This window comes from Manacus vitellinus, unplaced genomic scaffold (genome assembly GCF_001715985.3).
Source record: "Manacus vitellinus isolate BGI_N305 unplaced genomic scaffold, ASM171598v3 scaffold_17_pilon, whole genome shotgun sequence".
Lineage (NCBI taxonomy): Eukaryota > Metazoa > Chordata > Aves > Passeriformes > Pipridae > Manacus > Manacus vitellinus.
In genome coordinates this window covers 8,548,630-8,561,297 of record NW_021939256.1, presented here as the reverse complement: position 1 = coordinate 8,561,297, position 12,668 = coordinate 8,548,630, and positions in this window count along the sequence as shown.

Here is a 12,668-nt window from a genome sequence, read left to right as displayed (position 1 = left end):
CACCTGGGGTTTCATAGCCAGATGGAAAAAAAATTTGGTGGATGCCTGGATTAGACATAAGGTGATGTTTGCTCAGCTCAGACTAGTACTGTGGCAGAAGCAGAGCACCAGCAGTTTTAGTAAAAAGCACTAGATGGGAGTAAAACATCAAGCAAAATCTGCTTGAGGAGCAGCAGGAAGGTTTTTTCAAGGCACAGAGAGTGAGCAGAAGGTGCTGCTGTGAAGATGCTCTTATTCTGTGCAGCACCAGAGTAGTCAAAGTTAACTTAAAATAAATGTGTCTGGAAGAGCTGTAATAAAGTTTGGTGCACAGGCAAATAAGCATAACTTCCCTGACATGATGCAGGGATCTGGCCATCTGTCCAACATAGAGTTGCTGCAATGAAAGGGAAATAGAGGGGTTACTTCATAGTAAATGATTTCCTTCCTTAGGTAAGTGTCTATGTTGTGGTGGGTGGTGCTTGTTCCCAAATGTAGGAGGTATCTATCATTAGAGCTTGCAGTGGAAATTGCTGACCAGAAGTCACACAACTGGGCCAGGAGGCTAGAAACTCAGCAGTATGGGAATTTGGCAGGTTTTGCTTTAAAGAAAGAAACAGCATTTACACTTGCAGCACATTAGCAATGCAGCTTCCTCCTCCTCTAAGCCCATTACCAGGAGAAAGCAGAGCTTTCTTTACCTTTCAGAAAACCTTAACTGAATTATTTTTTTTTAATGAATCCTCTCAGTTCCCATTTGCACAGAAGAGGATGAGCTCATCTCCCAGATATGTAAATGGTGCTTGCAACACTCCCCTCCCCTCCCCTCTTTCCCCCTTCTTTTCTGCCGGCTTTTGGGCGAAAGCTGTGTTTCCCCACTGCATGCTCTTGTATCATGAGGATACAAGAGTATGTCACATGCCATACGCATCAGTACGTTCAAAATTGTGCACCTGGACTGAACCCAACAAGGGAGAAAGGGAGACACTATTTCTGCTTTAATTTTTTTTTCTTTACTCCTGCTTAGAAAAAAACCCAAACCCCAAAATAATTTTAGATCTGCTGATGTGACTTTAGAGTTGATGAGAAATACCCAGGACACAGACCGTTGACAAATAAATCCCCCAGACTGCAGTAGCGTAGCACCTCTTTGCATCCAAGTGCTCTTATCTGAGCACTGAAGTCACCCAGAAATAAAAGCTCATACCTTGTTCGAGCCCTGTGCAGTTCATGACCTGGGGGATAAGGCAAAAGGTCCTCTGGGCTATTTCAGCTTCCTCACCTTTTTCCTCACCAGTTCAGCACAGAAAGACTCTTCTCTGGGGTGTAAGGTTAAGCAGGACCTCCCATTAACTCTCCAGATTGACCCACCCTAATGAAAGGCTCCTCAGACCCAGATTAAAACCCCTTGGGCCTTAGGAAACCCCCAGCCTAAGGGAAGGTGAGTAGCAGTGCCTAGTCATGTCTAAGTCAGGAAAAGGTTTTAGCAGGAGTAAGCTGAGGCACAACATGGGTGCCCTCACGGACAGTTTGGAGCTGTTACATGGTGTGGGCAGCCTAGAAGGGGTAAGCTCTGTAGCCACACCAAAATGCTGCCCATGGTGAAATGCATGTCAAACTACCCCCTCCAGAAAGGGCATAGTACAGTGCTGCCTCTCCACCTTCATCTACTGTTGCTGTGGGAGTTAGGTGCTGAAAAAATCTCCCGGAGCAGTTAATTAGGAGTGAGATAAGAAAGGGTTTATTTGCCAAGGCAAAGATGTTACAAGACGTGTGTGCCTGAGATGTTACATTTTATAATACCATCCATCCAATCCCAGATGTGTCCACCCTGTGGCTTTACTCTGGACCGCCCCGGGTCCACCCCCTGAGAATTGGGTCTGGGGGCTTTCGGGACCCCCTGTTCATCCCATCTTCATCTTCATCAGAGCACAAAGGGTACATAGTCACCCAGTTTTTGACCGTGTTCTGTGGTTTAGGCCCTGATATGCTGTTCTGTCAACAATCTAGGCCTTGCCTTGACAAAAGACTAAACATTTCTGCTGTATTCGGGGGTAGGGGTGATACAGGGAGCATAGAATGGGGTAAGAGGGTTAAGAAATGTGTAAACAAGGGTGCTAGAGGGAAAGGGACAAGGGAGGGACAAGGGAGGGAGGGTTGCTGCTTTTAAAATCTACTTATAAAACTTATAAGGTTTACCAATATTAGAAAAATAAAAAAAACATTAGGGGCTTAAGGTATCACTGCAGACGTCTGGAGCCAAGCGGATGCCAAGGCTGGGGCCCCAAGGTACTCCATGCTGTTGGGACGATCAAGGTCATGGAGGGTTACTCCTCCTTCCCTACTTGCTGCCTTTGCTGTTGCTTCTTCCTCTGTCTGCCTGCACATTTCCATCTCTTCATCTCCTTTTCTTTGCTCACATTTCTTTTTCTCTCTTTCACCTTATCTCCTTTCCTGTAATTTATCCTCTGCAGTGTAAGTCTTAGGCTGTCCTAGCAGTGTCACTGTTCCTGGAGAGGGCATCATGCCACACTCCAGCACAGAAGCTTGTTACTCGATCCACATTCACCTACAGCTCTGCACCTGCAAGTGCTGGCAGTGTTGTCTCCCTTTCCCACTGCTGAAATAAAAGCAGAACCTGCTTTATGTGAAAGCCAGCAACTGTTAAACCAACCCTTCTTGTAGGATTGATAACAAAGACTGCCTTCAACACCAGCTGAAGGGCAGTTTTGCTGCATGGGTTTTCCTACTCTCACAAGTAAGCAACAGGCACATCAAGCAATCTGTCATTGAGAGGCAGTGTTGGACTAAGGGATGTGGGGGAAGGAATACAGCAGTAACTCACAGGAGACACAATTAAAACCACTGTAATTAAATAAACTTTCAACCTCAAAATGACAATCAAAATGACGACATCAAAAAGAAAGAGTCTGCTTTTATTAAATTGGGACCAACTTTTCGCAAAGAGGTGGGCTGGTAGGTAATTAATTCTGTTTGTTTACTCAAAGTTCAATTGTGTTCCACCAGTATTAAATATTTATTTAATTTCTCTGTGAATAAATGATGGGACATACTAGCACAAAATAGTGACACTAAAAGCTATATCCATTAACTGATGCTTTGCGGGAAGAGGAAAAATGCTACGATGGATCTCGCATTATCATCTAACGTAGGAAATAGAGAGGAAATGGCCTTTTCAATTCCCCAAAGCACGCAATTTGGCAATTCTCAGCACTCTTATCTCGTGCAGAGATTAGAACTAGGCAAATAAATTAAAGCAGTGTGATCAATGAATGCACTCCTTTTTCCTGTCTGTGAAGAGAGGAGGGAGGCTGGGGTAACATCAGGCGGTCAGGTTAATAAATGCGTTCACAGGCCAGAATTACTAAATGAGTATTTGTGCACACACACATACACCGAGCTATTGATTACTCAGAACCTTATTCGCAAAGAAAAATCTGAATAGTTCTGATTAGACATGGGAGCTGTGAGGCTATCTGTAGGGACTGCAATTAAAAATATCTGTACCAGCCTAACTTACCAAGTTTATTGATTTAACTGCACCAGCATAAGAATCTCTCTACTCTAGGATATTGAATGTGCATTACAGTTTAGTGGTTGTATCATTACATCAAGTCAGCTGAACACAGACAACATTCTACCTGAGTGATCTGCCTGAATGACCCAACTTCATGGATGACTTTGGACCCTAGCTAAAACCACAAGAAGATTGGTCTCGGATCAAACATTGCAGTCAAAAATAATTTAAAAAAATACAGGGAAAAAGCTAATAGGTAGAAATAGGGATACAACCCAAGCAAAGAGCCTGGCTTAAGAGTTGCTGACATGTTTGCAAATTCATTGCATTTTGCAACTTTAGCACCATTGTTTTGTACTCCTCAGTAAACAAGGTGAAATGGAGTTAACAGGAATCATGAATGGTTTGGGTTGGAAAGGGACCTTAAAGATCATCTAGCTCCAATATGGCAGAGATACCCAATAGACCAGGTGGTTCAAAGCTCCATCCAACCTAGCCTTGAACACTTCCAGAGATGAGGCACCCACAGCTTCTTTGGGCAACTTGTTCCAGTGTCTCACCAGCCCCACAGTAAAGAATTTTTTCCTAATATCTAATCTAAACCCACTCTGTTTCATCTTAAAGACATTCCCCTTGTCCTGTCACTACATGCCCTTGTAAAAAGTCCCTCTCCAGCTTTCTTAAGTTTGTGTTTAGTGCAAATGTTCTTCCAAAAATGAGGTGATAGGAAGCATTTCTAGACCAGAGACTCAGGGCTGAGACCTTAAAGTTTTCTGCACTGCTTCAGGCTCCCTCAGGGTCAGAGTCTACAGTATTTTCTCATCAGGAAGCTGAGTGAAGCACGCAGAGCTGCCTCACCTCCCAAGCACAATGTAAGCAGGGGTGCTCAAGGGTCAGATTGCTCCAGCAGCAAAGGCAGTACCCATCCCAAAAACGCTCACATTAATCCAGATAGCTGGCAGAGGGATTTACTGCCATAGCTGAACTATCTGATCTGGCTAACCTTTGTGCTTATCCCTTGGAGAATGCAGATTATCTCCTCTCTAATCTCCTCTCTCCTTTCCCTAACCTGCAGACTGCTACCTGCAAACACGCACTGTTTGGTTTAGCCTTAAGCTGTTAGCTGTTCGCCTCAGGGCCCTACATTCTATTCGGTCACAAAGTCCCAGGCACATTTTGGCGTGACATAAATAAAAAGAGAACCCATTCGATTTGCTCCTCCTTGTCAGCCGCAGCTTCCTCAGGTTACCTCTTTGTTTGGGAATAATGGCTCTTTTCATACCTTGGATAAATACTGTCAATCCTCTTATAATATTTCCCCTGTGTCTCCACATTCACTTCATCTGTTTGCCCTGGGATGCTTCCAGCTATTTTCGGTGTCTTTCTATGGACGTTTATAAGCAGGTCTTTGTCTCCTACAGCAAGGTGCCCGGTAAAACTCAGAGTGGTGTCCAACTGCACCAGTACTGGAAAGAGGCAGATTTTCAGATTACCAAAAAGAGTAGAGGGCAGGAGGAATCACCATAACACAACTACAGACACAATTCTTTCCTTCCGAAGGCTTCACTGCCAAAGATAGGGAACAAACTACTAAAAGATACACCTCCACTCCCTATTTGCAGGTTTCCTTCTCCAAGACATCAAACGAATGAAGGCACCCAGCAGCCTCCTGCATTCGCCATCGGCCCCTTGCTTCTCCCCACTACCCCCAGAGCCCAGACTGCCTTCCCTGCTTCCCCAGAAACAGACTTCTCTCCGTCCTCTGCAAGTGAAATCCAATACCCTGGGCTCCCCCCCCCACCACATCGGATGTTTCAACAAGAATACGAAGTAGTTGAATTTATTACCAGGGCTGTGTGAAGCTTCGATTCACTAGTGCAAATGCTGCTTTTCAATTTGTAATAACATATAATGTATTGCTAGAGGGAGCCATTACAGTAGCAGTGAAGACTGAATAGTTTCTGCCCCCAGCAGATATGATGCAGCAAGAACAAAACCATCAGGAACAGTTCGGTCATACACCAATTTTTCTTTCTTACTTTGTATTGCAGTTAAACCTAGCTGAAAACTGCTTTATCCTGATACAAGCTTTTCTGTACATTACAGTGACATCAGGACTTACTTGCTAGCATTTGCCAAGCCCTCCATTGCATTGCTATGCAGCCAGTTAAAAAAAAAAGTCCCACTGAAGGGTAATATTTGACGGTATAACTTTGTATAGCATAACAGGGAAAAAAAACCCCACAGTGCTTTTCAAGTGAATTCATAGTGTTTTATAATGGGGGGTTTTATGTGAAAAAAAATGCAGGGATAAAGTAAAAAGGAAATCAAAAGCACACCACAGCATACAATCTCTCCTCCATTCAGTTACTCCAAAGCAGCAAGAACAGCTCATATTTGTATGAGTCGGAAAGTAAAGTCTGCCAAACCCTTTCCCAGGAAATTATTTTGGGGAATGCTACTGAATACAGAATAGCAGCAGCACTGTTATTTAACTTCAACACAGAGCTGACAGTTTAGTTTGATTTTGTCCTTTGCATCTCAGATCCACCAAAAAGCAGCCATTCCTGCAAGGGGAAAGGGTAGTGCTTGGCAATACACTGGAGAGCCTGGGGAAAACTTTGGTTAATGATTCACAGACAAAGCTTTGCCCTCAGAAGAAGAGCTTTAAAATACCATTAGAACTTTATTAGAGCAGGCAGTCTTTGATTAATAAGGTCTCATCCAAACAAATGTTAGCTATTAGACCCGTTTATAATAGAGACCAAAGATAAAAGCACAAGTACACCTGGGGTTCTGCCTCTGTGAGCTTTTTAAGTGGGGGGAGACAAACAATGGAGATCTGTGCAGCTGAAGGAAATACAAGGCCTGCTCAGATATGGAGGAGAGATGAGACCTGCTCCTGCTCAAACTCGAAAGCAACACTTATTCTCTGTAGAAGGAATAAGAATAGGCCACAAATCATCTACGTTACTTTGTGTTTCCTTCTGAATAGAAAAGAGAGTTGGGAGAAATATGCAAATGCCAAAATCTTCTGCTAAGAGGTTGTGTGAATCTGGCTATTAGTGCTACCTGGTCTATTGCTTTCTAATTGCAGTACCAGCTTCCCTGAATAAATTATGGCTCTTTGAGAGTAAAGTGCCCATGGTGACGACAGCACAAATTACCTCCCATAATCTCTCCAACCTGCCTCTGTGCTTGAAGGACATGTAATGGGGGCTCAGGTACCCCTGCCCAGCCATCCTGTTACATGACAGCTGGGAACTACTGCCCAGGCTCAACCAAGCAAAGTGCTCTGTACCAGCTTTCCTCGAGGCTACAGAATCACATTGGCTGCTGCATAAATTAACACCAGCAGCTGAGAGCAGAGTCTCACATGCCTGTGGTCCTTTGCTTGCACACGAATTTTATGGTAACTTTTCCCTAACATGGCTTGGTGAGGGGATGCCTTTAGAGCTGATGGTTCCCCGATTAGAAATAGCACCAAAAAAAAAAAATCCAAAAATCCACCAAACAAACAAACGAACAAAAAAAATCAAATGCACATTCAAAGACAAAATTAGGAAATATTAGCCAGACATCTTAAAATCTTACTATAGGACCTTTTTCTCTAAAATTGAAAGCAAAAGAGTGAATTTAATTTTTTTCTCCCTTTAAAGTTGGCAAGTGTCTCCCAGCTCTGTAGTGAAGACATGAAGGTGAGGGGAAAATACAAGAATGGTTAGTGTTTTCTTGTTTTCCTGTGATGCTCCAAGGTAGGATTTTTCTTATGCTTACTGTACATGAAGCATTATTTTAAAAAACAAACTGGGAAATTTCCATCAAAATCACTACAATTTATGGATAGAAATCAGCATATTTTTTTCATCAGGCCTTTAAGAATGTTCGCCTGAAGAATTCCCTGTTGAATCACCTGAACATTATGACAGATGTATAACAATGTTACTAAAAATATAATATCTATTACTAATAGATATTAGTACTTACTGCAGTGTCTTGAGTCACCTTTTACTCCGTATAGCCCCAGCAACCAAACCACACAAAACCCACATTAACCTCTTTTTAAAGTTCCTGGTTGCAGCAGACCTGAGATGAGGAGAAGCACAGTGAGGCCAATGAGAAATTCTGTCTAATTGAAATCAGAGCGCTCTTCTTGTTTTCTTGATGGGTAATTCCTCCACAGTGCTGTCAGCTTCCCCTTTCATGAGAAAGGAGGATTTTTTCACTTGGGTAAACCTCAAAGCAAATTTTTTCATAGTCCTCCTCCCCTCACCAGGCATAGGGTGGGTTCAATGGCCCCCAAGGTCCTTCTCTTTCTGCATGCAGCTGGTGGTTTCTTGGTGTTACCAGATGAAGGTTTATGCTAAAATAAAAAGAGAGGAAGCCTGCAGGTTGTCCAAAGGACAATACTTCTGCAGTTGCCAAGAAGATTATCATGCAGCCCAAGGACCCAAACTAGTGGTGCTATCTGGCTGCAAAGGATGATGATGAGGCAGAAGAGAGGGACAATGTGCTTTCAGGATGACTTATTTCCAGAAAAGAATGGCAGACAGGGGATTTAGAGTGAAAGAAACTGGATATTAGTAAACAAGAGCAGAAATGGTGGCCAACAATCCTTTTACACATATTTCAAATTTTAGAAAAAACCCCAAACATTAGAACTGGAAAATCATTATGGACAGTTGGAAACATCAGAGATGTGGGCAATCAAGTCTGCAGGTCCCCAGCAAACAGCACACAGAAAAAAATTCAAGCCTGCTCATGAGTCCTTCCAGGATACAGAGCGTGTTTCCCCATGCTGGCATGGTTGCTATTTTCCAGGGATGGGATCTGAGCTGCTGGCTGCACTCATTTCCTCAGTAGTTATTTTCTTGGAACTCAGCTTGGTATTTCTTCCTTTTTTTCTGTCTCCAATAGAAAAATATGTAATGTTGTTTAATGTGACACACCAGCTTTCCCATCATTTTAATTTCTTTCAAGGAGAAACACTCCACAAGGAAAATACACAACATCACACAATACTGTACCAAAAGGTCTGAGTGGGTAGCAGGGAACTCTTTCAGGGTTTGTCTAAGAGGGTGACATGTAATGCAGGGTTTTTTCTTCATTTTCTTTTATTTCCCTCTCTTTTCAAGGCTTTCAGTCAAGTGACATTTTGTTTGATATTCACATCATTTCCCAATTACAATTCTTCTAAAACTCTTGTGAACAGCTGAAAAATTCCTGGTGTGGCTTTGTTACAGCTCATTTCACTGCATTAGCTTCCACTACCTCTCCTCTTCAGAGGCTGAACCCGGAGATGCAGTTCAAATCTCCCTCTCGCATCACTCCCTCTCCACTTTCACTTCTACTGAAGCACATCTCTCTTATCTCAACTTCCATTTCAAAACTTTTCTATTATGACCTGGTTTAGTGTAATTTTCCCGGCATATGATAGCTAAAAGAAAAGTTAAAAGGTATCCCAGGGGTATAAGTGCCCCAGCAGCTCAGTACTACTTACCTGAGGCATTCCTGATCAGGCAGGGCACTTAAAACCCAGCAGGATCAAGAGCTGTAACATGACTGTTGTGTTCAAGACTCTCCAGCACACTTTGCAGTTGAAGGAGAGCAGTACATTCAGGGTAGGATATTCTGAAGCAATAAAAAAAAAAAAAGGAGCAATCCATTTTTTTATGCCTTTGAGAAGATGGATGCTCTTTGAATATCTGTCCTGCAAATATTTGTACTCACCAGGAAATTCTTAGATATAACACAGCCCATTGAACGCCACTGACAGGCCTCTCTCAGGTTAGACTATTCACAGGGGAAGATGTTTTTTTCCCCAGGCACAGCAGTATGAAGTCTGTTAGCCCAGAGGCCATCCTAAATGGTTAGTGCAGTCCTGGCTCTGCAGACCAAATGCTTAGCAATCTGGTTTCTCTCATCTCCCTCTCCCCAAATTAAAATAGCTGTGCAAAAGCAGAGTGGAAAATGACAGGCTTATGGAGGAGCCTTGATCATGATCATTAGTGAATTCACCCACAGCTACACCAGCTGAACACAGATTCAGGTGGTAGTCAGCCAACCACAACTCTGAAGGATTTTTCTGCTTCACATGCAGATCAGTTTTGTGTGTCGTGACACCATGGACACTCAAAGGAGCTGGAGGGGAGCTTCCTGAAACACATGAGGTTTGTTTAAGATGACTTAATGCCTAGAAAGCCACTGAGGAAACAATTCACTAAGTCAGTCTACCAACACCTACACTTTAGTGCTTTGTTTTTTTCCTGAAGAAATTGCAGCTATAGCTTAAGCTGCTACCAGGGCTCAGTAGAAAAGGGATTCCTGGGGAGTCAGGAGCCTTCAACTCCTGTCTTGGCTATGCTGTTAATGCTATGCAATGATAAGCATTGCAATGACCCTGAGAAAAGTGAGTTGTGCATCCACAAGCTGGTCTCAGCACTGAGGCTAACACAAGTTTATATTCACAGTTCCCTTCTTTCCCTATGCACAGGGAACAAATTCCTCCTCCACTCATAACCCACACCCGAGCTCACATCTGTGCCAAGAGGTTGAGATGTCCTTCCTTCCTCAGCCCAAAAGATGAACAAAGGTTGTCTTGAGGTCACCTTTGCAGCAAGAGGCATATTTCTGAGAACATTCCTGACCACAGAGTACCCACCATGCCCTGCTTCTGCTCCACTGAGCCAAGAGTCTATAGATTTCCTGCTCTTAAAATACATTAACGTAATAAAAGTCAGAATTACACAGCCTGGTATTTGTGATTTACAGTCCCGGGCCAAACACAAGAAGTAAGAAATAAGAACATCCTGTGGCAACTCAAACAATCCAAGCCTGTTATGCAGAGGTGAACTTTTTACCTGCAATGAGCTACCGTGTCCATTACAGCCAAAACAAAAGTGACAGAGAAACATCTGCAATACCTTTTTTTCTGGTTTTCAAGTGAGTAGATCAACATAACTAATGACTGCCCTTGGCAGCTGTCCTGTCTAATTACCAGCTGCACTTGGACATTATCATCTAATATTAATACCACTGGAAAACCTTGTTACATTCAGTTTATCATGATGTCATGTCTGGCTTCTTTTCTGTCTTCTCCAAGTCTGCATAGTTAACCTAGACCTGTATCATTATTCCCTGCTTCTGCACTGAGCGGACATTTTCAGACCCTCTTTGCTGAGGATGGTTTTTAAGAAAAACACCACAGAGCAGGGAAAACACTGTATTAGACATGCAGTTTTTGCTCTACAACTAGCTTTGGTCTGTCCAGAGGCTCTTATTTTCCATATCCACATCAGTATTTAGTCTTTATGCATAAGCACAACCGCAACAACAAACTAATAAGGCTGAACTTTAATTTTAAAAATGTGTTCTGACCTGAAGAAAAGTGCTATCACTGGCACTGACTGAAAGACTTCAATGAACAGCAGCAGCACTCCAATATTGCACCTGTAGCACCCAGACATAAGACTTTTGCCTTTCAAGCCTATATATCAATAGTTGAGCCATGCTTTCCTGTTAACTTCAACGTGCAAAAAAGGGTGAATTTTCTAATTGCATTTAAGTGAATTATCTTAATGACATTTCTGAAGGGAGACCAAGGACCTGCCCAATTCAGGAGAAAACTCAGGCTAAGGATACATTTTATTATGTGTTTGAGGTTCTGCAGTAGCAAACCACCAGGAAAAGATCCATTGGGTTTCCAACTCAGGGTCTGCATGCTCTTCTGAGGGCAATGTAGGATCTGTCACATTGAGACCAGAGAAAACCAAGGTTTCGCATGTACTGATATACTGATCTCTAGGTTAAATTTGTGGCAGACAACAGGAGCTTGTTTTTTCTTGCTAGTACACTTCATCAGCCAGACACCCAGAGAAACACATCTCCAGGGATGAGGGGGAAGCCAGATCTTGCCTTTGAGGCTCAGAAGCGTTTAGGCTTTCTCTTGGTATCAGCTTCTAGGAAATGGGCCCTGTTTCCAAAAAGATGGATATAAACTGGGCATTTTCCATAAGCCAGTTGGCTTGTTGATATTTATGAACTATTTTTTTCCCCTGTTCTTGCCAGACCTCTGGGGGTATGGGCCCCCCATTCCTTCAGCCTTGCCACTCAGCCCCCATGCATCATGGCAGCTGTGGCATTGCTTCAGAAACCAGGTGCTGCTACATCTGGGTTACAAACTGCATGACCCCACTCTGTATAAAAGGGTCACATTAGTCATGGAAAGTGCTTCCAGGAAAGCTAATGGAAGGAAATGGACCCTAGCACTGATGCTTTGCATATTAAGTATCTCTTACTGCAAGGATCTTCTCTGTTCTTCAATTAAATAATATTCAAAGGAAGTATTGGTCATGAACCTTCTCCACCATCATCCTTAATAGCTGGTAAAACAGTTACTTTGACCCTTGATGATGTTGCATGACCACAAAAGCAGTAAAGGAATGGATGCTGTCTTCAAGTGCAGTAGGTCAGAAATGACTGCGCACACAAGGTTGAAGTTTTCTCATGGGCACCTGCTTTGAGGTCCTTAACTCCCATGCACTCCTCAGCTGCCCTCAGCTACCTCCATGCTATTCACCTGCCAGAAAAATAGCAGTTGTTTTAGTGAAGAGAACCTAAATTGGGAGCCAAAATTATAGGGCTCCTCTTCAGAGGAGGGCACACTCGAGTCCTGAGTCATTACACAGAAATTTAGGCAAAAGTCTAATATAAATGAAAAAAATGCCTTTTTAGCATCTCATTAAGCATAATAACAAGTCTGAATTAGAAACAAGTTACCCTGGTATTAAAAAGAAATAAATTACAAGTGAACATTGAATGATTCTATACTGGGGATCCTTTCAAAATCACAAATAGGTTTACTGTATCTGGAACATATGTAAGCATACATACACTGTCTTATCATCATCATCATCGTCAACTGGAAGACCTTAGCCAATTGATCTCCTTCTGTACATTTTGTTTCTTCCACTAGCATTTAGTTTTCCTATTTCTCTTCAGTGCAAATGGCAAGAAATAGAGTAATTACATTTTTGAGTATTTGCACTATTTTGGCAGGTGAAGGTTTAAGCGGATTAAGCAATATCAGGGTATACATGCCACAAGCAAGGAGCAGTTGAGCACTAGGGCTAAATATGATCAAAGGGCATAT